Genomic DNA, 27,670 nt, shown 5'->3' on the forward strand with positions numbered 1-27,670 from the left:
ACGTTTCTCAAAGGAGGTTTAAGCCTCTAGCCATTCGCAGCAGCCCTGCTGCGGCCAGTGTACACTCCCGTCATTTCCTCTCATTTCCTGTTGACATTGTCCCTATGAAGAGAGGTAAGAATTATGTGAGATTGGGGCAGGTGATATCCCCTGGACAACCCTCAGGGCCACTAAGAATCACAACCAGCACTGCAGGCCCACCCACATTTCTTCCTCTGCAAGGGCATGAGTATCGGGGCGGGGTGCAGTTGGGAAAGCACAGCTTGGGGGCCACCGACACTCTGAAGGTGCAAGTCATGCTGCAACTGGGATCCTCAGTGTGTTCGTGTGCAGCATGAGCTGGAGGGCTCCCCACCCCACCCACAGCGTGTCTCCCAGGGGCCTCTGAGCGCTCTGGGGGCTGGAGTGCAAGAGAGCTGAGTACTAATCCCTCCACCATTTCCTAAAACTTCCCATCCTGCCACTCAGCATCTCTTCCCTATGAAGATCCATCCCACAATCCTCTTCTGCCAACTCATGTAGGGACAGGAGACCCAAAGGTCCCACCTCATTTGATCCCAGCTGCAGATGTCATGGTGAGAGCCCCCTGAGCTGCCTCACCTCAGACCAACAGAGTGAATCACAGCAAAGACAGCCTAAGCCCCTCTCTTGCACAAACCCCACCCTGACTATGCCTGAGAGTCTCCTTACCCCTCACCTCCGCAAAGCCCTTCTTGAGACACTCTGGAAGACTGTGGCAGAGCAAGTGTTACTTTTAGCCTGTCAAGGTTTTAGCCCAGATGACCATAACTCTATCTTCTGAACAGGGGTCGGGGGACTGGGGGAAAAAGATGAGGGAGGAGGAGGGAACAGAATGGGGGCACTCCTGCCTCTTCATCCCTCTCCGAGTCAACCAGCCTAGACGGTGCTGCTCCTTCCAGGCACTCTGAAGCTGGTTCCCAGCATAATCAAATTGAAGCCAAAAGTCAGGAGATGCTTTTCCCAGGCAGCAGAGGCCTCCAGAGGACCCAGTACTAGCAAAATGCTCAGGATGTGCACTTCCGGTTACTATGCTACTGCCCTTTATCTTCCTGGCTGTCACTCACATCTTCCCCAGCCCAATCTCGGGCTTCAGGAACCCTAGACAGAGTCCCAGCCCTTCACATCCCTTTCTGTCTGGAGGGACCTGGCTGTGATCTCTACTCTCCAGCCCGATACTGCCTGCTCCCTTTCCCTGAAGTCCCAGCAAAACTGTCACAGCTCAGTGCCTGGGGCAGCACAAGGAAAAAGACTCTTGGAGAATCACAGTCTGTGATGTAGGAGAGAAAGGACACAGTATCCAAGGACAACAGAGAAGGGCAGATACAGAGAAGCAGGGGAAGGGAGGACAAAGGAAGGGAGAAAGGAGGGGAGAGGAGAGGAGAGAAGGGGAGGGAAGGGGAGGGCAGAGGAAGGGAAGAGAAGGGAGAGGAGAGGAGGGAAGGGGGAGGGGAGGGGAGGGGAGAGGAGAGGAGAGGAGAAGGGGGAGGGGAGAGCAGAGGAGGGAAGGGAGAGAGGAGGGGAGGGGAAAGAGGAAGGGAGGGAGAAGGGGAAAGAGGAGGGAAGGGAAGAGGAGGGGAGAGAAAAGAGGAGAGAAATGGGGAGGGCAGGGGAAGGGAGGGGAGAGAGGAGGGATAGAGACGAAAAGGGAAGAGGAGAGGAGAAAGAAAGGGAGGGAAGAGATGGGGAGAGAGGAGGGGAGGGGAGAGAGGGGGAGAGAGGCGGGGAGGGGAAAAAAAGAAAAGAAAGGGAAAACCATGAGGCCAGAAAATCTTTAAAAATGAATTTTCCCTTCCCAGAGGGATATGAATGGGAGAGGAAGGCCACAAAAAAGAGCCCGTACAAGTCAATATAAATATGGTTATTTTAGGACTCGGTGGAGAATGGCTGCTGGTGGTCTCCCTCTTCTTCCTGGTGGGTCGGCGTTCATCCCAGGGAAGAAAACTGGGTCATCACCAGTCTGGCCCTGCGGCCCAACCAGGCGGCCAGCGTGGAAGCGCAGTGGGCGGCCCCGCGGGCGGCGGCCCGGGCCGCACCTTGAGGCGGTCAATCTGTATGTGTGAGCAGCACTTTGATATCTGGCCACGAAAGGGCAAGTTCTCAAAGCCCCCATTCATGCACCCTACACACAGGAGCGGCAAACAGAAAAAAAATTGTTTCCCCATCGGTCTAGAAAGGTGGGTCCCTGTTTATTAATCGAAGACCACATAAAGAATGCATGGTTACAAATGTTCCTTCTGAGAAGCACAGAAGCTGGTTTTTAAAAAAAATAAATAAATAAAAAAATCCCTCCGGTGATTACTTGGGACAAAAAGCTGCTGCTGCGGCCCCCATGTTAGTTTTAGGAGGAAAATTCTGCAAAAGTATGGGGTGCCTATTTTCACCAGGCCTCACTGAGGGCTTTCCACGGGGCCTGCTGAAACTGGCCGCCTGCTAGACACTCTCAGACAGAGGGGTCGCCAGTGTCGGCCGCAGCTCCCCTTCCCCACCACCGCTCCTTCCTGCACTGAGAGACACCCAAGAGGATTTTTTTTAAAAAAAAAAAAGGTCATTGGCAATTAGCTCCCTGTGGAAATCAGAGAACAGTCGTGAGGAGTTCCCATGGAGGAAGTTCAGAGAAACTCATTCTCAAGCCAAGGCTCACCCAGACCCTGAGGGTCCCACCCTCCATCTGACCGCAGGCTCCGTTTCCCACCTACATACAGCAGGGACCGTGGACAGGGAATTAAGGAGCAAACAGGAGACAAGATGGAGGCTTGTGTTCTCTTCTGAAGCTTAATTAAAGCAAACTGATCAGCCTTCTACTGCGCATGCCTAAGACTACACAAATGACAAAGATGATCACTTACAGGGAGCCCTATTCCTCCACAGCAGGCGGACGGCAAGGAAGCCAGCTCAGGCTTCCAGAACAGGAGAGAAATCCCAACTGTGATAATTCAGTACAAGTCGGACCTGGAGGCCAAAAAAGAGAAAATGCTGGTCTCTCCAGATAAGCGGGGAAAAGGACGGCGGACAGAGGAAATGGATTCCGGGTCATCTCCGTTTAATTTATTTCTGTGGTGGATCCTAACTTCTTTCTAGGTGAGGGGATCAAACAGGCCTGTCACCAAATCACAGTCATCTCAAATACTCACAGAGTGTACCCCATCCAGCTCCCGGACCACCAGCACGTTTTATGATTTCTTTACACTACAAATATTTGGCAGTACTGAAATCACCCAATAAAGTCAGCCCGGGGCTTCATCTGCAGTTTCTGAGGCGCTCTCCAAGTGCTTGCTGGAGACTGGCCCAAAATAACCACTGGTCATCTCATTCAATATCACACAAAAACGTGTCCTCCTTCCCGTATCTGCCTCCCACCACCTGGGAGCAGAGGGACCGCCCCCTTTTGGTGCGGGTTTGTTGCTTGTGCTGTTAAAGCGACTGCTGTTGTTTTCCATACACATAGTCGCAGACGCGGTCAGGATGAATTGCCCGTGGGTGACAGCCAGGTCCTATGAGCAGACTACAGGGCCAGTCCTGACCCTCCACCGACAAAGTGAGTCCAGGCCAGCCACTAAGGCAGAGGCAGGGCCTGTCACTTTGGGCAGCCACAGAGCTAGCCTCAGGGCCTGAGCCAGAAGACCAAGACTCAGAGACCTTCCATGCTGGGCCCTTCTGCCTTCTGCCCTCCACCTTCCTGCTGGGAAAATGAGGCCAGGACAAATTTAGTGGCAGATTTCACAGGAACAGGGAGAAAAGGAGGCGTGTCTGAGACAGGAAGAAGCCATGGTTCAGGGATATCATTCTAAAGAGGTTGTCATTGAGGGCAAGCAAAGGGAGGGAAGAAAAGTTGGCGGCAACCATCATTGTAACTCCACAAGGACGTGAGGAAGGCGGGCGCCATCATCAGTGAGGCCACTGTGTGTTTCTGGCTAAAGAATGAGAGCTCACCCCACATGAAGACTCACATTTTTCTGCATCATCTTTCTCTTTGAAATTAAAAGTTCTTGGAGAATATCATCTGGGTTGCCCCTCAAGCCATCCTGGCCTTACTTAGAGAAGTTGGTATGATTTTCCCCTCTTCATAGAAAACACGTGTGGAGAAAAGGAAGTGAATCAGAGGAAGTCAGGCAAGATTTCTGAGGAGTTTCCCAACCTCTGCATAGCACGGGTGGGGCTGGAAGACCTATCAGGAGGCCTGGAGGCTTTTTCTGTTGGTTTGATGGGCATCTGTCCCCAGAAGCCTGTATGTCAGTGGGTACAGGACCTGCCCTGTGAAACCTGATGAGCAGTTTTCTCCTCACCCCCAAAGCTTCCAGTGCCTGAAAACACCACGAAGGATGGTCCTGGGTGGTAGCCAAAGCTCCATGCATTCATTCCACCCTGACCCTTCCCAGACAGCACGGTGGACGCAGCAGCCTCCATCAGCCTCATCACCACTAACCACTTCTCCAGCACTGACAGCTAGCCCTGGTCCCAGGGAGGGAAAACAAAAATCAGCCCCACTGATCATCAGAAACATCCCTGAAAGACTCAACAGGGCCCGAGGCAAGGTCAACAGAAATCAGTGTTTCTCCCAAAGCCACACCATGCTGCAAAGTGACAAACAATTCCCCTTCTTTTCAGAGACTGCCTTGCCCATGACTTCGCCAGCTTTGTCTCTCTCATCCTGCCTCAGATGTTGCTGAGATACCCAACCTGCCCCCACTTCGTGTTGGCATGCAATTTGGAGCAGGCCCGCATTTCCCCTAGTCCCTCCTTACAATCATTCAGCATGAGTTCAAAGCTTATAAAAAGCCCCTCCCATTTCATCCTCCTGAAATGGGTCTTTGGGGTATGTTCTCCCTCGCTGCAGGAAGTTAACAAATCTAACTGTATTTGACAGTAAGTCCCTTCTTGGTAGTTATCCGTTGGAAAGGAAAAATATAATCCTTCTGATCACAGGGGCCTCTGCAAGCTTAGTTTCCACAAAGATGGTGCTTGATGCTCTGAGATATCCACCTACTAACCAACAACTGGTTTTCCAGAAAGACGTCACACTCCCAACCATGACATCAGTGATCCACATCTTTTACCTCTTTAATTTCTCCTGGAGGCCACATTTCCAGTATGCAGTCAGGTTCGTGGGGAGAGAAGAGGAGAGACACCCTGAGCTCTGAAATGCAGGGAGTTATGTTTGTGTTCTTTTGCTATTTTTATTTTTGCATTGAAAGTCCCTTTACTGTTTTCTGATTTTAAAATAATAAACACTGTAAAAAAATTCAAACTCCAGAAAATACTTTTAAAAATGAAAACTAACCTAAAGCTCTAACCTGCTAATTACCATGAACATTTTGATAACTATCCTTTCATCCATCTGCTTATATGTGTGAACATAGATACATTTTCTACATGAATAGGATATCACGCATATTGTCTTTTAATACCGTGCACACATTTTCCTCTTTCACGATCTTTTTTCTCATATCCCACCCTGCCCTCTTCAGTGCTCCTGCTCCAGGTAGCCAGGGTTACCTGAGGTGCTTCCTTCCACACTGAGCTCCTTTCTGCTCCCTCTGCATGCAGCGGAGCCTGGTGAAAGCCCTGCTTCCACTGGAGGCATTGATTTTAGACCCTGGTGGAGACGAGGATGGAGATCCACACATGTAATTAAGGAGTCAGAAGACCTCTAACCCATAGAAACTGATGTGCTGCTGTAATTATAAAGATTGTTGGTTGGTTGCTGGGCCATAACTGAGCTGCACTCAGAATATACTTTCGGGACAAACAGGGTCCCCTCCTCCTCCTCCTCCTCCTCCTCCTCCTCCTCCTCCCCAAACTAAGTTGGATAATAAGGTGACAGGGTCTGTATGGATTTCGACATACCCATTGCCCCATTTTCCGCATGTGGCAGTGATTTGGACAGCATGGTATGAAGCAGGGTTGTGCGCAGCCTTCTTGATGGCCTCCCTCAACTCTACTGAACAGAACTCTTCTCTCTCCCATAGAGTGACTGCTCCCTTCCTGACGTTCTCTCATCAAATTATTTGAGATCTTTATCTTCCCGATCTTCACCTGAGTGGGTCTGCTGCGCTCTGCACTGAATTTTTCATGCCTGTCCATGTCTGCCACTTTTTCACCATCTTGAATGACATCTTCAAGACACCAAATATGATAAGTGGCCACTTTGTAATATGCTGCACTCTAGAGCATGCGATGAAGATGGACGGCATGTTAATCAAATCTATATTTTGAAAAGTCTGAAGTACACTAAAAATGAATTCGATGGTAACTTTTTGTTTCTACAACAATTCCTCGCATAAGGAAGGAATAGCCTATTAATATTTGGGGCTACAAAAATACATGATTTGTACTCAACATTTCAGGAACATATTTATTGTATTAAAGCAACAGGGGGCACATCTGGGTCCCTGTTTGCGTGTGTGTTTCTGCATCCAGGAGCCTGGGCCTCTGGTCTCTGGCCTTTTAAAATCTGTACCAGGTTGCCTGCCACATACCTCTCCCCTGCCTGTCACTCATCACAAGCAGCCCCTCACAGGCCAGAGCTCTGCTGTGCAAACAGGTGCCTCAGAGTTCACCCAAAAGGTTTTTTAAAAAAACAAAAGACAAAAACTTTCCACTCAGAGCAGGCAAGCTTTACTTTTTTAAAGTAAGTGTTACTTAACAGAAGGCCTTGTAAAGCTCATAAAACACTGGAACATCTGGTAAACGGTGTCAACTTTACACGTTCTCCAGCACAGGGTACATGACTCTTGTTTCCACTGGCATAACCCAGGGATGCAGAGCCCCACGCTGGTGCGTCTCTGGGCTCCCTGCCCATCCTGATTTTCATAGGATGGTCTCGAGCCAGCAGGTCTGTCTCTACTTTCAACCGGCCCAGCAACAGGCAACCAACAACCTCAGAGCCCAGATACAAGAGGCAGCGAGAGAGGTGAGGAGAGTGAAATAAGCTGAGGACCGAAGGACAGCACCCTGCTGTGATGGGCACACACTGCATGCTGGGAGCTGGGGGGAGCTGACTAGGGTGTCACATGTGATTGGCAGCCTGCCTCTTTTGGGTGCCTTCAAAATAACATGAGAATCTGTGGTTTTAATGTTCATTCATTTATCCTAGATGTTAAACACACTACTTTTTGCCCAGGTGGGGTGCCAGGGGTTGTGAAGGGTTACTCAAAAACATTTAAAATCAACATTTCCAAAGTCCTCTGGAAATGAGATCATCGTTCCATCAGCAGACGTGATTTTCTATACCTGTTTTTATATCCTGGCAAGTAAGGACCCCAAAGGCGCCACTGTGAGATTCTGACTTCACCATGAGAAGAAGGCTTCTTTCTTCCTGGCTGGTCTCCTTCCTACCATGTGACTTTGAATCCCAGGGAGAGCCACAGGAAAACATCAGAGAGACACTATCAACATTTTGAGTCTCCAAGCAAACACCTCAGAGAGCAAACTCTCATATGCTGGCATGTCCCCTTAGGAATCTACTGCATTTAGGGCTCAGGATTGTCCCACTCTCCCAAACCCAGCAGAGACCTGGTGATGCAAGCACCCAGGGGTGAGATGAGGACCTCTGGCTGGAGGGGGACTGACCATGTGTTTCTGGTCAAGTCCCTCGACTGAGTCCCAATGCTTTCATCTGAACAATCGCTCTGTGTCTCTCCCAGGATTGATGTAAGAATCAGCAGACTTAATACGCACCAGTGTGGCTTATAAGGCATTCCACAAATATTACTTATCATTATACACATATAATCACTGACTGGTTTGTCTCTTCTGTAGTGTTCATTAAAAAAAAAAATACTTGGTTCTGGCTAATAAAATGTAGCAGAAAGTCTGCTGAAAGGTTTCTGGGAAAGAAATGTTGCTGCTGATGAAATACAATTATGTTAGAAAAAAGAGTTCTCTGGTATACCTCCTTCCCTGTGCTTCCAGTCTTTGAAAGTGGAGCTGCTGTAGCTATTCAATAACCATGAGGCTACAAGCCTATGGATGGAAATTTATTATGTTGAGGATGGCAGGGAAGAGCCAAGAAAGGCCTGGAGACTTGATATCACTGAGCCAATGCAAGCAAATGCCTGCTTTTGGACTTCTTGTTACGTGAAAAAAAACAAACCTTACTTATGCAAGCCACTGTTGATTGGGTTTTCTGTTATTTGCAGCCGAATGCATTGTAAAGGATTTAGTCCTTCCTTTATCTGTTCTCACAGGACCTTGTATTTTCCTTTAAAGAACTTACCACGGTCATAATTATTCAAGTATTAGTGTGATTATCTGCTGAATGTCTCTATCCTCAACTACATTTTAAGTTCTGTGAGGGGAGAAACCATATCTTGTCTAGTTCACCATTGAATCCTCAGCTTCTAGTTCAGTGCTGAGCATGTAGTAGATGCTCAGTAAATGTTGGCTGAATTAATGAATGACTGAATACATGAATAGCACTTACTCTGAATAGACACTGGTCAGTTCACTTCCTGTTCTCAGTAGGACTAGTGTGGCAATCTCTCAAATTAGTGTTGAAGTTTTGGCAGCATGGAGGGACTTCTCTCTACCATTTTCCCCCCAGCACTAACTTGAGTCAGATTTTCCATGCCAGTCTAGCCACTTTCCCTTATAGAGAATAATACCCAACACAGACCCCTCAGAAAGACCTCAGTAAATCCTTGTTGAACAGATTTTGCAACCTCCAAGTGTTGTTTCCCATAAGATAACTGCATCCTGCTTTCAAAAGGCAACTTGAATCTCTCCCTCTAAACATTAAGCCTTGACCCCAGCTTCAACAGCAGGAAGATACCTCAGTAAGCAATATACCCCAAGCGTTACCTGAGTTTGCTCCCAGAAGAAGGAAGAAAAGTTTCTTAGTGAAAACCCTTCTTTCCTCTACTGCTGCTCCCTGGGCTGTGAGACTTCTAGTCTCAGCTGGAACTAGCAACCCAAAAACAGTCCCAGAAAAGAGAAGGAAAAAGAATTAAACCGCACCACCCACGAGGGATCAGGAGTTTACAAAACAGTTTCCCCATGGCTGGCTGCGAACGCAGTGCGGAGGGTGGTCTCCGCCTCCACTGCCTGCCCCGTGTCCTCCCTGTGCCAGAGGGGTGTATATTACCTTTTTCCTTCTGTTAAATGCCAACACACAAACTCCTGGAAACGACCCATCAGCAATTCGGAGACAGGATCTCCCACGTAAAGCAGGAGGATCCTGAGTTTCAACTTCCTGTCTCCATTCACACTGTACCTTCCAAAAGAAGGGAGGCTGGCTCCCTGGAAGCCATCAACCATAATGGTCAAGAACCAGGATTCCAGACCTGGGAACACTGCCGCTTCCTCGTTATATAATCCTGGGCATTTTATCCAATCTCTATAAAAACTCATTCTCTGTTTTGGTAAAATGAAGAAATAAATGAGATAATGCATGTAAAGTGTAAGCTTGCCACATAGCAAGCCTCCAAAAACTTCATATATTTTTATCCAGGTTCAACTCAAGTCACGTACCTACAAAACATACTCTGGGAGGTTGTTAACTGTCCTCCAAGGCATTTTCTCCTGATTGGCTGGTTCCCACCAGACTTCTATGTCCTGCCTATGTCTTCTCTGAGTCCACCCGCCTTTCCTAGGCTCGTTCCCTCTGAAAGAGCTGCTCCAATTTGAGAGATGCCTCCCAAAAGATTGTGGAGCCCACTGTGGGACTATCTCAGTTACTGCCTTAGTTACCCGAACCTGGCTCTCCTATTCTTTGCCAGGCAAGTTACCACCCCTCGGTCTGTTTTCATCATCTAAAAATCAAGAATAACCATTTCTACTTTGCAGGATTGTTATAAGGTTTAAAAATTAAGTATTTCTAAAACGCCAGGCACATACCGGGCACTGAAATCAAGCTTAATGTTGCTATTCATATTATTATTATTCAAGATCCAATTTAGCATATGCTTAAATTAAACAGAAAAAGAAGAGAGAAAAAGCAAGAGCAAAAGAAATTTTTTTTTCTTTTCTTAAAGCTGAGATGCAAGTTGGCAGTCGGCTGGGGTCTGGAAAGGGAGCTGGCCAGCCACCCAGCACGCCACTGCTTCCCAGGAAGATCCTGCTTTAAAGCTGAAGCCCCACTGGGCAGGGTCCAGCGATGCTTGGCACATGACTGGCACCACCACACAAATACAGAAGAATGTGTGGTTGAAAATGCATTTACAGATTTGGATTAAAAATAAAGTCCCCGGATGGACCCACCAAGCTTATATTTTAGAAGGAATTTTTTTCTCTGTCTCTGGAAATGTTCTGGACTCCTGAAAATAGAGGTTTATTATGGAAATGCTGACAGACCCTTAAATAGAGCACTGTATTTGCAACACTGTAATTATGCCTCCATTGAAAAGCTCCAAAGAAAACATGATTTCCCTGTGCAAATAAATCATGCATGGCTTTAAAGGCCCAGATTTGGATCAGTCAAACCATAAGGAACCATCATCTTCTGTATGTAAATGAATTATAAATAATAATGGCTCTACAAAAGGCCCATCCCAGGGAAACGTGGACCCACTTCTATGACATTTGTAAAACTGGACCCACATCTCACTATTGTCTTACTGCATGAGTAGGCACCAGATTAGCCTTATTACAGCATTGATTTGATTGCCCTAGAAATTGTCCCTGAATAAATAAGAGATTTATATCTTCTTCCACTTATGCCCCACACAGAACTTTCTCCCCCATTCTCTCTCTTTCTCTCTCCCACTCTAACATATTCGCTCTGTGCCATTCCTCAGCAAGACTATCTGAGGTTAGACCCTGCAAATAACCACTTCAAGGAGATGCAGTAGCTCAGATGTGCCCAGCGGTGGCAGATCTGCTTGCACCCACCATGGAAGGTGCCACGTGCACTTCTCTATGCTCTTGACACATTTTGTGGAGGGTGTGGGGCCACTGATACTTTAGAACTGCATCTTGACAAGCACTGTATGCTTGACATAGAACATGTGTCTGCAGCCTCGGCAAAATGTGCTCCAGATTTCAAAGCCACGGCCCCGAGTACTGGATAAGGGGCCATTATGTGAATCTGCAGCAACTCCAAGCAGTAATCAGAAAAGCAGACCACGGTCCTGGAGGACAGGCTTTATTCTCCCATCCAGATTGTGGTTTGCTGATTTTCAAACAGTTATTGATACTTCCAAATTGCAGTTAGTAAATGACGGGTTTCATTTAGATGATCATCAGAAATGAAACTAGCAGAGTTGAGGCTATAATTCTTTTTTCTTAATAGCAAAAGAAAATCTGCATTATAGCTATATAGAGCTACATTTGATTATATCTACAAAAAATAACTGTTATATGACATTTGTTTTTTTCAACAACAAAACTGTAGCTGGATTTTTTTCATAGATATAATTTTCATATTTGGGGATAAGCAAACCCCTAAGAGGCCTTTTGAATTACAAATGAGAGATTAAATTATATTCCTTCTGATTTTCTTATCAAGTCTACTTTATTACATTCTCATTAGGTGAAATTGAGTAACAGAGTTGCCTGAATCTGCACATAACACATATAAACCCAGAGTCCCTGTGACCCAGGCTTGATGAAGTGCTGTGTTAAAAGTAATTCAACAGAAAAGATAGATACATATAATTGAAAGCTATTTAAATCTTTTCTTGTTCTTTTTTGAAAACACCAAATTAGGGGAGGAGGACATACGTTTCATATAATAAAATAGTTTTAAAATTCTTGTTATTGACTGAATTATGCCCCCTCCCCCTAAAATCCATTTGTTGAAACCCTAATCCCCAGTGTGACTGTATTTAGAGACAGGACCTTTAAAGAGGTGATCAAGGTTAAATGAGGTCATTAGGGTCATTAGAGGAGGAGTCCTAATCCAATTTGACTGTAGTCCTTGTAAGAAGTGACGTCAGGGAGGCATGCATGAAGAGTAAAGGCCATGTGGGGAGACAGCCGTCTGCAAGCCAAGGAGAGACGCCTCGGGAGAAACCAACCCTGCCAACATCTTGATTTTGGAATTCCAGCCTCCAGAAGTGTGAGAAAGTAAGTTTCTGCTGTTTAAGCTACCCGCTCTGCAGCATTTTGTTATGACGGCCCCAGCAGACTAATCCAACCCTCTTTAGATATCTTCCATGTTTATTCTCTTACACCTTTCAGTGGCTCCCCCTAAAAATCTATTGACTCCTTCCCTCTTTATGACTCTCACACTCTCCTGAAAGCCCACTTCATGCCTGCTTTCATGTTTCTCTTCCTGCTCCCTTCTTTGGCTCAGCTCTTTATTATGTATATCGACTGGGCCTCTCTAGTAATTTGAAATATTTTTCTTCTTCTTTTTTTTCTTTTCATCTTATCTTAACCAATATAAGAGACACTGAAAAATTAAAAGCCTTCCTCCAAAGGGGAGGTGAGGAGAGAGGCTCTAAGTATGTATTACAACCCATTGTCCTTGTTTCGCACTTCAAAATTTAATATAGAAGCAACAGGGACAAGAAGGAAAGGGATGAAGTTTCAGAAAGACAGAGATACAAGGCCAGATGCAGTGACTCACACTTGTAATCCCAGCGCTTGGGAGGCTGAGTCAGGGGGATCACTTGAGGCCAGGAGCTTGAGACCAGCGTGGCCAATGTGGTGAAACTCCATCTCTACTGAAAATAGAAAAATTATCCAAGTGTGGTGGTGCATGCCTGTAATCGGCTACTTGGGAGGCTGAGGCAGGAGAATTGCTTAAACTCAGGAGGTGGAGGTTGCAGTGAGCCAAGATGGTGCCACTGCATTCCTGCACTCCCAGCAACAGAGTGAGACTCCGTCTCAAAAAAAAAGGACAGAGATACGAACAGCAGCACTGCCAACATGATGCCAGAAATGCAGTAAGAAAGGCCAAGTCTCTAGCTATTTAAAAAAAAAAAAAAGAAATCTAAATGGCCTGCTACATACCTAAGCTATGTGGTATAACCTACGCTCCCAGGCTACAGACCCGTGCAGCATGTTACTGCGCTGAATACTGTAGGCAATTACAACACAACGGTAGACACTTGTGCATCTAAACAAATCTAAACATAGAAAAGGCACAGTAAAAATATAGTATAATAGAGAAAAAATAGTACACCTGTATACAGCAGCTCTATTATAATCTTAGGGAACCACCATTGTATATGTGGTCCATCATTGATGGTAATTTATAACAATGCATGTCTGTAACATTTTTGCCACACTGCAAAGTTGACTAAAAGCTTTGACATCCTGTCCACCTGGTCAGAAATGAATGTGAAGGTAAACAAGAAATGGTGTGTTCAATTCTCAGCAGGCGCTCCTCTAGGGGAAAGCAGACAGCTAAGTAAACCTCATTTGACCTAACAGAAAAGAAACGAGAGAGAAAGAGGGAAACCGGAAGTCCTCCACAGAACAAGTACAATTTTATAAGCCTCAATAGAAGGTCTGATTTTTGTTTTGGAATGAGCTTGTTTATAGTTGACAAGCAAAATATTTAGAAATGTAATGGCAAGAAAAGGTCACCATCAACTCCAACAAATTCTACTATTAGTCAGCAAAATGCCACCAGTCTGGATTCAGGCATCTGTGTACAATTATAACAGCATTCACGATGCACTCTTCACCTTCAAAGCCCTTTCCCCAGCAATAACGAATGAATTCTCACAACAGCCTTGTAGGGGAGGTATGATTATATCTGCGTGGGAGAGAGAGACTGGGATAGCTCAAAGAGGTTCTCCTTTCCCTAAGCCTGAGGGAGACACATCCTGGAAATGCAAATTCTTTGCAGTCTGGTCAGCTAGGGCCCTCCCAGGTCTCCAAGGACTGCAGATGTCCTGGCTTCCCCTGAGTGTAGGAGCCATCCAGAGAGGAGGCCACAAGCTTTACTGCTGCCAATCACCAAGAAGCGAAAGACACAGTTCCCTCTCTCAGGGGTGACAAAAACTCATTTCTGTATCCAAACAGGCATCTCTCCTCCAACTGCTAGTTTTCCGAGTTCTCTTGCAACATGTGCTGGCTTTGTCCTGTGTTGACTTAGCTAAACTGTAACTAGAATTCTCAGAATTCTCTTCCCTGGATAGTTAGTTCTAGGTTAGAGTTGGCTGCAAGAGACTTTAGAGTGGGATCTGGGAGGTGAAAGTGAGGTAGCCTCTATTATACTGGGAAGGAGGTATGGGGCTCCAAGCATCGTTTTAGCTTAAAATTGCTGCTCCTGGTTCGCTGCTCCTGGTTCACTGCTCATCTGTTGGAAGACAGCAGAGCTGGGCCTGTGGCTCTTTCAGATCCTACAAGATATCCTCCTTCAGCTCCGCTGGGTCCTGAACCAGTCATGTGCTCAGTTCCATGGAGAAGGACACCTACTTCTGCAAACCAACCACTTTGTCAAGGTGGTGAGTGCTATGGTCTGAATGTTGTTGATGTCTCCAGACAAATTCGTAGGTTGAAAGTTAATCTTTGATGAGATGATATGAAGAGGAGAGGCCTGTGGGGAAGTCTTATGTCTTGAATATGATTAGTGCCCTTATTAAAAAGATGAAAGGGAGCACATGAGGACACAACTAGAAGGCACCACCCGTGAAGCAGAACACAAGCCCTCACCAGACAACAAACCCACTAGTGCCTTGATCTGGAGCTTCCCAGCCTCCTGAACTGAAAGACATACATTTCCATTGTTTATAAATTACCCAATGTAAGATGCTTTGTTAGAGCAGCTTGAATGGACTAAGGCAACGAGTGAAACACGTGGGTTTCAGTTTGTCTTCAAGGCTTCGGGCTAGTGCATTCCAGTTTATCCTTGGCCACTCCCACTTCATATTCGAACTTTTCTTTCCAATTGATGATCCTAGAAACCTGCAATGGCCACGGGCCCATCACCAGATGAGGCAACAGCTGTCTATAAACTTCCTCACCAGCTTCCACAACTGTGTAAAACATAATCCCTATAGAAAAGCCCTCATTCACCTTGTCCCTCATCGTGGTTCAGCTTCCTTGATCAAACTCTAACTGACACAGAACATTTGACTACTTATGTGATCACAGAATCTCCAAACAGCATGCGTCCCCAACCAGGAGTCTGCCCACTGGAAGCCTACAAGGCATGTAAAATGGCATCTATAGTTTGGGTGAGAATCAGTTTCCCCCATTTCTCTCCTATAGATCTGCTTGGCCTCATTTCCTGTGAACTAGGACTTAGCAGACCTGTGAATCTGAATTCCAACCCGATAGCACATGGCCAGTCTTCTCTTAACCCTCCTACTCACCTCCATCCCACTGGTGAGGGCAAATGAAGAAGCAAAGACTGGGCAACAAAGTGCACCCAGCCTGTACCCTTACCGATCAAGTGTTTGTTTAATGAGGAGTTGCCTACAAGGTGTTCCATTCATGTAAGTTTCAGTCTCAAGTGTGAGGCTAGTTTGGGGGTTTAATGGCCTCAGTAAGTAATCTGAATATTTTCCAAGAAAGACCAAATATGGAAGAAAGAGGAGAATAGTTCTGTATAACCTTCCCAAGGGGCTACCATTTATCCAAGTAGAGAGTACACATGTTCCCTCAAGTTCACACCATACAGAAGAGTCAGCAGGAGTGTTGAGGATGGATGGATGGATGGATGGATGGCTGCTGTGCTGGACAGCTGCAAACAAGCTCTAAGGTCCGCCATTTCCTAGTTCTTCTCTATATTCAAAGAAGGTTGACCTCTATAAACTACCAAGGTTCCCCACTGCTTCCTGCTTGGTTTGGCCAATAAGAAACATGGACAGGCTATCTGAAAATGAGCAGAAAAGAGAAACCAGGTTTTCACCCCCCTCCCCTACTAGGGGCTGAGACTTCTCTATTCAAGACATCACCCATTGGATTCCCCCAAGAACCAGCTTTCAGCAGGTAGCTCAGGCTCTTGGGCTCAGGTAATACCTTTGTTCCTCCAGCCCTAGGGAAAATAGGGGCTTTCAGCAATTGCTAACCTTGGGGTTGCCTTGCTTTCGCTGGTTGCTCTTTCAATTCTTCTAAAAACCTTTGTAACTAATTTCCCATATTACATTTCCTCCATTAAATTATTCTGCATGGGTTTTGTTTTTTCTGGAGAGACACTGGCTGACACGTATGCTTTCAACTCTAGGGATTAGAATTTGCCAAAACTGATACCCTTCCAAGATTTTTAAGTTCCCTAGGCTAGCATCATTTTTTTCAATCGCTTGTAGACAACAATACACGAAGTGTTGCCAACTAAGATAATTGAATGGTAACTCTACAGCCAGTCTTTGTGTGGAGGGTAGGGGTAGAAGACAAGGAAAATTGACTGAGGTTTTCCTCCTAACTCAGTGAAAGTAGATATATACTAGAGGAGTTTCTAATGTCATAGTAATGGGTTTCTACCCATCCTTTGCACACCGTCTTACCCAAACTTCACTTCTTTCATATCTTCGACCAGCATATATTGAATATCTGCTAGGCCCTGAGGATATGAAATGGACACAAATGCTACTGACCTCAAGGAACTTCTAGTCTAGTGATCATGTGCATGTCCTTTCTAGGATCAGCTGGCTATTAGTACGTGTAGTACTGACGTAAAATTATCCATTCCAATCAAAACAGCCAGATAACTTCCTCACAGACCAGAATCTTTCCAGCAACTTCAGTAGAGGTATTCACAAACAAAAACACACCCCTTCAAATTCATCCTCACAGCAATCTTCATCCTGGGGTCCTTTATATAGGAAGGCAGCCACATGCACTCCCATAAAGGAGGCCATATTCTCCCTCTCCAAGTTCAGATCCCAGTCTTTTCCAGATCTGGGCATTCCGATCATTCATATCATTGCCATGTGTGCTCTGACCACATATCAGTCCAATCTACTAAATCTTCAAGGATTGTCTTGGCCTACATGTTAGGAAGATCTCATCTTTCCTTTTCCTACTCCAAGCAAGACACTGACCCTGCTACTCTTCAGGTTTCTTCAGATCATGCTTCCACTTCTTCCTTCTTAATCAGTTTTGTATCTTTCCCCAGCCCTTGGCAGGTTTTGGCAAGTAGAAGGCATTCAGGGTTTGTTGAATGAATGAATGTATAGATGCACGGATGATGAGTTAGGAGTGAGAAGCAATCAATGATATGTTAACTAGGGGTTGTTTACAAAAAGCTGGTTTGGAAATATTGCTTTAAGTGCAGTAACATGCTCATCCATGGTCATCATTGGAGTCATACGCCAAAAATAAGACTTTCAAGGAATAATATTGAAGCCTCATCCCCAGGCACAAACCAGCACCCGTGTGTACAGAGGAAGGCTGGCTGTTAAACCCGGACCTGCAAAACTAGTTTTATCCCAAGATTCAGCCAGTATTAGAAAATCAAGATTTCTAAGGAAATGTGTGAACCATCCATTTCCCAGAGTCCCCCCACAAAGTTGGCTCGGTATGGATCCAATATTTTTAAATCCTCCACTGGCATTTCCAGTTGCAGAAAATGTGGATCATAACAAACTGCAGCAGACAGCTTCTTCATTTTCCTTTGCCAAAGCGGCCTGCAAACCCAACACCCACAGGCAAAGTCCTCGGCAGTGTCAGTTAGAGACCACAGGAGAGTGTCTGTTAGTGGCTCTAAGACTTTCCCTCTTCCCAGACCTCAAACCTTAGAACCTGGCTCATTAAAGATAGACAGTAGGCTCCCCTGAGGCCCAGACCTTTCCTCAGTCAAGAAGCCGGATGTGACTCAGCTCCTACTTAGACCCAGACTGATTTTTCTACCAGCCAGTGCCATTGTTTCAAGGTACCCAACCATCTGGGTCCCTGACCCCTGCTTGCTTAGACCTCCAAGACATGATTGCCTTACTCGGCCTTTACAAATCTACTTTCTGGGCTGCAGGCTTGCCTTTGACCTCTGAAGGGGTGGCTCATCAGCCTGGCCTGCAGACCCCTAGTGTCAATTACTGTTCCAGCTCTGCATGTCCAGTCTTGACGGGAGCCACCCACACCCCAACCTGTGAGTAGCTCTTCCCCAAGAGAAAACAAAACAAAACATAAACCAACAAAAAGCCTGAAGATTAAGTAGCTGATTTGCAATGACTTGGGCGCCATGTAGAATTAACACAGAATGCCTCATGCCATAAGATGAAACCACAGCACCCAAAGACAACCCGAAGGATGGCCTCCACGTCTCCCTATGTTGTTGAGGCGAGTGGCAAAGGCCTGCCCTCTCTCTGCCTTCTGGGCAGGAAGTCTTACATGACTTTTGCATTCCATCCAAAAGACAAAAGAGGGGGTGGATTTATCTGAACCCTCGCCAGGTCACACTGAGGTGGGTGTTGGGTCTTTTGAAACTGTCAGAATGAGTATGCTTCTGATTATGGGGTTCCCAAGACTCTGAGCCAGCTTTTCTTTTTTGTAAGCACATACATTTTCTTTCTGGACCACAGCCACGTTGCTCTGGCTATGCTAATCCCCTCAAGTAGTCACAGTGCTTCCCAGGGCATCCAGGGAGTTACTTGTTTTAGGGAAACCCTGTTAGTTTGAACTCTGTTCAAGAATGTGCCCAGTGTGCTTCAGCCCAGGAACAAAGTGGATTTGGCCTGGAGAGTTAAAAGCACTTGGGTCCTCGGGGGTAGGGGACAGAAATGATCTGTGAGTCTGTAAGCCTGGAGGAATAGTATGCAGATCCAAGGGTCAGTTAGCTCAGCCCTGCAGTGATCTGACCTACAAACTTAAAGATGAATTGGCTACTGGAAGAGTCTCTGCATGCCCTGATTAGTGAAAGGTCAGTTTATGTTGATATGATAAGGGCAATTGCAAAGTGGGATTGTCCTGGTCACTCCACCTCTTGTTTCAGGACCATCCTCTTCCAGTAGGTTCCCTGAGCTCTTGTCTGTCTAAGAGACCCACCACTTCTCAACACAGTGCCTTTGCCAATAAAGAAATATGCTGCTCTTTCCAGGCGTTCACCTTTAATTTTCCCTACTCATCAAAGTTTGCCTGTCCTGTGTGTCTACACTGATAATAGGAGATGATAATTACTCCCTGTTAATGTGTTCTCCAGGGTAATCCTTAAAAATAACTGGAGCAGGCCACTTTCTATATGCTGGGAATTTAAAAGAGCCTCTTACATTCCCATAAATGCTCCAGTTCTGACTCAAGGGCATTTAGAGGTTTACCATCAAGGGTGATTCATTTGGCTTAAAGTTTTTGTTGTATGTCAAAAAGCAAATCGAAGAGGCAGTATAATCAAGAGGATGGAACATGAGACTGAGAATCGGGGCCTCAGTCCTCCTACTGGTTCTCTCATAGCTAGTCGCTGGGTCATCTCAGGCAGTCACTTCACCTCGCTGGTCCCTAATGTGCCGGGCATCCCCGAAGGTCGGAACAATGGCAATTTACTGAATCAATCAAGTTACACAGCCCCAAGGACTGCCTGTAGGGGGCACTTCTAAATAATCGACGACCAGATCTGTTCCTGCCATAGACTAGCCTGCTCGCGAGTGCGGCCTTGGGATCACTCAGATGTGTGCGTTCATCAGATTCCCTCCTGAGATTGGGTTTTATTTTGTTGGCAGAAGAAGAGAGAAAAACAGAGAAAGGGAGGGAGGGACAGAGAGAAAATGAGCCAGAACATTTTCCCTTTTCTGAGCCATCCAGAAAAGGGAAAGAAAGTAGAAAGGGAAGGCAAAGTCAGCGGCACTGAAGAGAAAACGGGCCTCCCTGCGAAACGCACTTCCGGTTCTCACAACCCGGCTAAGATAGATGCAGGGCCCATGTAGCTAATCAACCTGACACAGAATGTTTTGGATTTACATCCAGAATGACTTTACCTCTCATTCTAGGAAAGTTATCTAGCCTTTCTAGGCCTCGATTTCCTACTCTATAAAAGGAGGTTAATTGCAGAACCTACCTCAGCGGGTTACTTGGAGGACTAAAAGGAATAAAGCATGTTAAGTTCCGCCCTCATGCTGCAGAACTTTTCCCCACTAAAGGTTCACTATATGTAGGCTAGTGTTCATTATCAGGGAGGAACACAGACTACCTGAACTCCAGGAGGTATCTGCAGGAGGAAGTATCCTTCAAATAGGAGGACAAGTGTCCTGTTGGCTGCAAGGTTTCTGAAGTCACACCAAATAAAATGGGAAAATTAGCTCTGCTGAATGAGTTATACTAAGGAAATGCCTGAGACCTCCTTATAAACCCAAGTAACCCATAGACACCAAGTTATTAGTGCTCAGAGTGCATCCCCGGCTAAATGCCTAGTCAAACAACGTCTCTGGTTGGTGCAAAAGTAATTGCAGTTTTTGCCATTAAAAGTAATGTCAAAAACCACAATTACTTTTGCCCCAACCTAATAGCATGGGGCTGAAGCTGCATATGTGCTATGTTCCCTATGATGCATTCTGAAATTTTATGGTTCATGACCAATGAGTTATTTTCAGTTAACAATGGATAGGCCGGGCGCAGTGGCTCACCCCTGGAATCCCAGCACTTTGGGAAGCCGAGGTTGGTGGATCACTTGAGGTCAGGAGTTCGAGACCAGTCTGGCCAACATGGTGAGACCCCGTGTCTATTAAAAATACAAAACTTAGCCAGGCGAGGTGGTGGGCATCTTTAATCCCAGCTACTGGGGAGGCTGAGGCAGGAGAATCGCTTGAACCTGGGAGGCGGAGGTTGCGGTGAGCCAAGATTGTGCCACTACACTCCAGCCTGGGTGACAAAGCAAGACTCCGTCACCAAAAAAAAAAGAACAGATAGATCAAAGTTAAAGTATCATCTACAATAAGGTCAGCTGAAGCCTGGGTATACAGCTATGCTCAGAGGGAATGAATGAGGATGGAGGATGGGTTGAGTGGGTGGGTTTTCTTCTTAAGCCATAACTTGAGATTCTTATCACAATGATAATGATGGGGGCTCTCAGCTGGGGCAACTTACTAAACTACTAGGGCTTAAAGAAGTTTGTGTGAAAGAAAAATGATCTAACAAAACATGTTTTTTGAATTATTCCATAGAGTTTTTTTCTGAAGAACTAATTTTAAAAAATCCAAAGTCTTTACAATGGCTTCAATGTTCTGTATGATCTAACCCCTTCTGTGACCTCATCTCCTGACACTCTTCCCCTGCTCCTCCTCAATCACTGCCAATCTCACTCTCTCTTTAATGTGCCTTATCCTGTTTCCAGAAAATTCTCACCAGATATCCACATGGCTTGCCCTTTCACTTCATTTAGGTCTCTGCCCAAATGTCACCTCATCTAAGAACCCTTCCTAACCATGCCATTCACAAGAAAACCCTAAAAATTTTTTCCTCTTACCCTATTTTATTTTCTTCATAGCACTTAGTACCACCTTACACTCTATTAATAGTACTTACATGCTAATAATGGCACTTAGTGCCACCTTATGTGTTGATGTACTTAGTACCACAGAGCATTTAGTACCATATGCTGATAAGGACATTTTAAATTTTCTTATATTCATCTTAGTATCTATATACAGTGCCTGGTACATGGTAGACACCCAAAAACTATTTCTTGACTTAATGAATGAATGAAATTATTGAGTAGATGAATGAATGAGTGGAGATACAGTTAAGTAGCACAACTGTTAAGCTAATGTTAGCTCTAGAATGTGACTTTCTAGCTGTGTGGTAGTAATCCTACATGTATTGTTTTATGAAAAAGAGTATAAAATAGAAGATTTTCCCATGACTTTAATCCATTTTGTATTCTTATTTGGCCCTAAAAACATGAATTCCTCTTTCAACTCATTGCTTTGTGTAGAAAAGCCCTGGATCCAGTTGAGAGTTGGATTCAATCCTGAGTCAGTCACTTCCAGGTACATGATCTTGGACAAGACATGAGACTGGCCTAAATCTGAATTTCCTCATTGGTAAAATGAAGCTAAAATAACTTCTTTCTCAAAGGCTGTTGAGAATTAAATGAGATGCTATATGCAAAGGCACTTGGAATTGTAAAACCTGATGTTAATGGGGGTGGTAGATGCTAATGTTTTCTTATAAAACGCAGAAAGTGTTCTCCTTTTGAAAAGTCGATACTTGATGAATTAGAAGAAAGTAGAGACTGCAGTCAGGACTATCTCTAGAGCATTGTTTTTTGAAACTGTGGGACTTCACCTCCATATGGGTCATAAAATCAATTTGATTTAAAACCAACTATTTTTGGCCAGGCGTGGTGGCTCATACCTGTAATCCCAGCACTTTGGGAGATCAAGGCATACAGATCACGAGGTCAGGAGATCAAGGTCATCTGGCCAATATGGTGAAACCTCGTCTCTACTAAAATACAAAAATATATTAACTGGGTGTCGTGGCTCATGCCTGTAGTCCCAGCTACTCGGGAGCCTAAGGCAGGGGAATCGCCTCAACCCCAGAGGTTGAGGTTGCAGTGAGCCAGGATCACGCCACTGCACTCCAGCCTGGCGACAGAGTGAGACTCCATCACAGAAGAAAAAACAAAAACAAACAAACAAAAAACTACATTTTGCAGTAAGTGAGAAAAGAATACAAAATATCAGGATATTTCATAAAATCTTTCATTTTGTGGATGTGTTTCTAATGTCATAATATATAGTAAATTTGTCACTGTGGGTCATGGTTAAAAGGTTTGAAAACTACTGGTTTGAAAGAATCTATTATTACAGTGCTAATTTGGGTCACCAAGGCCTGAACCAGATTGGAAGTATAAGTGAGTAGAAAATACTCAAACCTTTTTTCTACTACTCTCACTCCACTACGATCAACACAGAAGACTTCTGTGACCAAATGCGTGGGGATTTTTCTTACATACCAAGCAAGCAAGCAATTTTGCAGTGGACAGTAGCTGGATATCCTCTAATTTAATTCAGTTCTGACGCTATCTTCCTGAGGATAGCATCAGATCCCACAGAACTCAGTCCCCTAAGACTATCCCCCTTTCAGATGCCAGTTGCAAATCCAGGCATCTGGAACTTCTGACCGACTGACTTCAAGTTGGGGTTCCCATGACTCCCAGTTTAGGTTTGATTAATTTGCTAGAGTGGCTCACAGAACTCAGTGAAACACTTACATTTACTGGTTTATTCTAAAGGGTATTGCAAAAGGATACAGATGAAAAAATGTGTAGTGGGGTTTGGGGAACATGAAACTTCCATGCCCTCACTGGGCACACCACCCTTCAGGTAACTCCATGTTTCAATATCCCGGAAGCTCCTCAAATCTTGTCCTTTTGGTTTTTATGGAGGCTTCATTGCATAGGCATGACTGATCAAACCACTGGCCACGGGTGATCAACTTCACCTTCAAACCCCTCTCCCCAGAGGTGTGTGGGTGGGGCTGAAAGTCCCAACCCTCTAATCATGCCTTGGTCTTTCTGGTGACCAGCCCCCATCCTGAAGCTACCTAGCGGTTGTTAGCCATCAGTCAATCATTAACATACAAAAATATATCGCTTTAGAAATTCTAAGGATTTTAGGAATCTTATGCCAGGAAAGAGTAGAAAACTAAACATATATTTCACAATATCACAATGAAAGAAATAAGAAAAATAACTATTTTTATTAGCTTATATTATTATTGTTATATAATCATCGTAAGTCTATGTGGAAGTTGTCTCTTACCCTAATTTTTAAGAGATTGAACAACAGGTCCAAGGTCACATAGCAAGTAAGTGGCAGAGCCTGGTTCCAACACAACTTTTATGTTTTGTTTCTCTCTTTACTCCAGATCCTGCAGTCCTATCACTACATTATCTTCCTCACCTATGAAAGAACTGAAGAAGGTGGGAAGCCAAGGAAAGAAAGGGTCAATATTGACATCAAGGCTTCAGTGCTGAGTAACTGAAAGAATCTCTACACAAATATCCAAAATGGGCATATCAGCAGAACGAGTTGGTTTGACCAGGGAAATGGGGAAAACCTGAATTTAAAATGATGGAATGACTCCCAACAATCTAATTTTCAGGTTAAAAGAGAACTTCAAGGCCTTGGAAGACATCATTGGAATTTCAGAAGACCCCAAACTCCTCTGAGTTTGCATATCTTGGCATCAGAACCAGCACTTGTATAAAGGAGCACTTCCTACACCCCAGAGTGGCTGCAAGTGCTTGTGAACGGTGGTGCCCACCTCATCATGGTGCCAACATCCTAGTAACATATTTGGTTTGTGAAGGTCATCAGCCCTTCCCTGTTTGCACGCCTTCTCGCCTCCTCCGTGGTCCTCCACTCAGAGGTCAAAGAAAACGCTAAAAAGTCATTTCTTGTTTTGCAGCTGCAGTCTCCGAAGGCCTCTCAAATCTCCTTCAACCCTGTCCCTCACCAGGTTGAAAAGAATGCACTGAACCCATCCCTTGCCTTTATGATCAGACCTTCTACATATCTCATCTTAACTTCTCTCGTGACAATGTGAGACCCAGTGCTTTCAGACAATGTGAGCACCGGATGGGCTGTGGCCTTCTGAGTAAACGCTGACCAAGGGCAACCACAGGCTAAGCATCTGAACTGAACGTTAATCTCATAAGGACAGGGAACATTAAGGCTCATATGTCAACGAGGAGTTACAACATGGCACAAACACGTTACAAATTATTACACTGACACTGGTGTGAAGTGACTTCAGTTGTGGGATCTGGAGTCAGAAAAATAAACAACATCAACAAAATGTGTAAATGGCTGAGCTGTCAACCTAGGCTGCTCTGTAACATTCATAATTGGTCTGTATGGTAGGTTGATTCACAGTCTCCCCAAATATATCCATGCCCTAGTTCCAAGAACCTGTGAATGTTACCTTAAATGGCAAAAAACAACTGTAAATGTTAAGGATTCTTGAGACGGGGACATTATCCTGTATTATCTGGGTGGGGCCTGAATGTAGTCACAGGTCCCTAAATATAACCACACGTGTCCTGTAAGAGAGAGGCAGAAGAGATTTGACACATGTAGAAGAGGAAAAGGCAATGTGATCACAGAGACAGGCTGCAGTGATGTGGTCAAAGCCAAAGAATGGCAGCAGCCACTGGAAGAGACAAAGAGCTGGAAGAGACAAGGAACAGATTCTCCCCGGGATCCTCCAGAGAGCGTGTGGTTCTGCTGACACCTGGATTTCAGCACAGGGTTGCTGATGTCAGACTTCTGGCCTCCAAAACTGTGAGGAATACATTTCTACTGTTCAAGCCACTGTTTGTGGTAATTTGTTATGGCAGCCATAGGAAACTAATACAGTCTGGAACAGAGAGATGTGAACACGCCAAGCACAATAAACGATATTAGCAGATACAAATAAACACACAGTGCTGGTAATCAAATCCAACGTTCTTCTCTATGGGCATTTACCCCTGGGGTCATCTGAGATGAAGAAATGTTTGTTTCTTCCCTGCGTGCCTTTCTTCATCTCTTTACTCCTTCATGTGCCTTCTATTTTCTCATCCCCCTTTAAAATACAAAAATATCTAGTCTGTAAGGCATAGAAAAAGGACCAGCTTTGGAGCCTCATTCAAATTCCACTACTGCCTGTTCACTGAGAAAACTTAGGCTAGCCATGTGACCTCTCTCGGTTTTCCCATCTGCAAATGGGGACAATGCCACCTACTTTTTAGGGTTTTTGTGAAAAGCAAAGGAGGTAAACCATGTAAATCTTGACACAGTTGGTTTATATCATGTACTCATTTACCTTGCAAATTTAACTTTCCATATTTGGTGGGGGCAGTGGAGAGAAAATTAGAGAAAAATAGAATTAGCAAAATAAATAAACAGTGTTGGTAATTAAGTCCAATGTTTTTCACTATAGGCATTTACCACAGAGGGCATATGAGATGAAGAATAGAATCTACTGTTCCTTCTGTGGCTTCAGGCCTCAGATGCTTCTGCTGAGTGCAAGTCCAATGTTCAAAGATATATTTCTCATAGAGCATGGTTTCTAAACACAAGACAACTTTTTCATGTAATACTTAACACAGTGCCTTCTACGGCATTTTCGCTAATAATTTAAGCATGCACAGTATACACTCTATAGCTGACTGCAGAATGTGGACCCAGGCACTATGCGGCTCCACTGTAGTGCCTGGTCGTTATTCTCCTGCACAGCTATGCCCTGAGCTTACCCAAACCCTTCATTCCCTCGCTGAGCCAACTCTTACCAAGCTCCCACAGGCACCAAAGGCTACTGGCCTAATAATCTTTCAGCAGCTGTGGAGTTCTGGAACAATTATCCTGCTTGTACCTTATTCCATAAATTTAATGCAAGTTACAAAGGTGCCACCAAGAGGCCTAAAGATCCCCCAAAGTTTGGAAAATGGAGAAAGCACTAAAAATTCATGAGATCCATCAAACACCAAGTTATCTCAATAACTTTCTTGCCCTCAGCAATTTCTTCAAAAAATAAAAATAAAAAATATAAAGGGCATACATATTTAGAGAACAGCGGTCTTCCTACAGTGTTCTCCCACCACTTCAAAAGTGATTTTTTAAACTGTGGCAGAACTTATTGCTAAACAGCCACATCCACATCCAATAGCTTTTTGGGAGGTTATAAAACAAATAGGCAGCTCTTTTGGAGTCATAACATAGCAAAAACCTAGTCATACCACTGAAAAGAAGAAACCTGAAATTTGCCCTACCCGTCTTAAAATGGGAATCTCTCAGGGAAAAGCAAAAGGGGGAGGGGGAAGCTTTCTGGCTTCTTTAAATATCTTCCTGTATTTAATTTCACTGAAAACCACGCTTCTGGCCCTACCATGCCTTCAGCCTTCTCATTACCTCCAGCAATTTACATTGCATCTTTTTTGAACTCTGAATTCCCGGACAGAGTTGAATGTGATGTGGCAAATTAGTGAATCATAAAAATTAGAGCTGGAAAAGGCTTCTGGGGTCATAGGGTTATCCTCTGCCAATTCTAGATGGTTCTCTGTGGTTTACTTCTGAGTGCTTTGTTCAAACTGGCTTTAAGTCAACAATACATCTCATAGGGAGGGGAGAAAGAGAATAACCACAAAAAAGTCTTTTGCCCATCCATTTCCCTAGCCAGCCCAATCCAGGAGAGGGAAGCCTAGGGCTACTGACTGGGAAAAGAGGGATGAATCATGGGATACGAGGGCTGGAAGGGACTTCAGAAGGCATCTAGTCCAACATTAAATTGTACAAAGAAGTAAGGGAGGTTCAGGGAGTTTAATGCACAGTCCCACAAGGATTACATGAGACCCATGTCAATGAAAGCAGGACCTGGAACATCAAAGGAACTTGACAAATATTGGTTCCATTTCCCTCATCAGATCACTTTCTGCCTTTGTATTAGAGTTTGTTGTTTACACAAATTAAATGATATCTTGTGAATTCCTTGAGGGTGAGGACTCTATTTTATTTATGTCTCCCACAGTGCCTAGATCTGTGCCTTGCATAGAAAGAATGGCTCAGGAGATGCTAGTCATGTTGAATGACGTTTCTGCATAAATGATCTCCCTTCCTCATACAGCTCTCACTATCTTATATTTGTGTTTGTGCTTGCCCCCATCTCCCAGATCACGGAATAATGGCTATGCATTATGGGAAGTGGGGTTAAGGTCATCGTGAGCAGAACTTTCTATGGACTACACCTGAAAAGAATTGGGCTGCCTCAGCATGTATCAGGCAGAGCTAAACCCTTGGGCAGAGACAAAAAGGAGGGGACTTGGGCATCCAAATTAGGTTTAGAGCATTGACCTCTGAGGTCCCATTCCACCTTCAAGTTTTTAGACTCTGTGATATAAAAG

Source organism: Aotus nancymaae, unplaced genomic scaffold (assembly GCF_030222135.1).
Source record: "Aotus nancymaae isolate 86718 unplaced genomic scaffold, 86718_ANA_hifiasm-v0.15.2.pri h1tg000040l, whole genome shotgun sequence".
Classification (NCBI taxonomy): Eukaryota; Metazoa; Chordata; class Mammalia; order Primates; family Aotidae; genus Aotus; species Aotus nancymaae.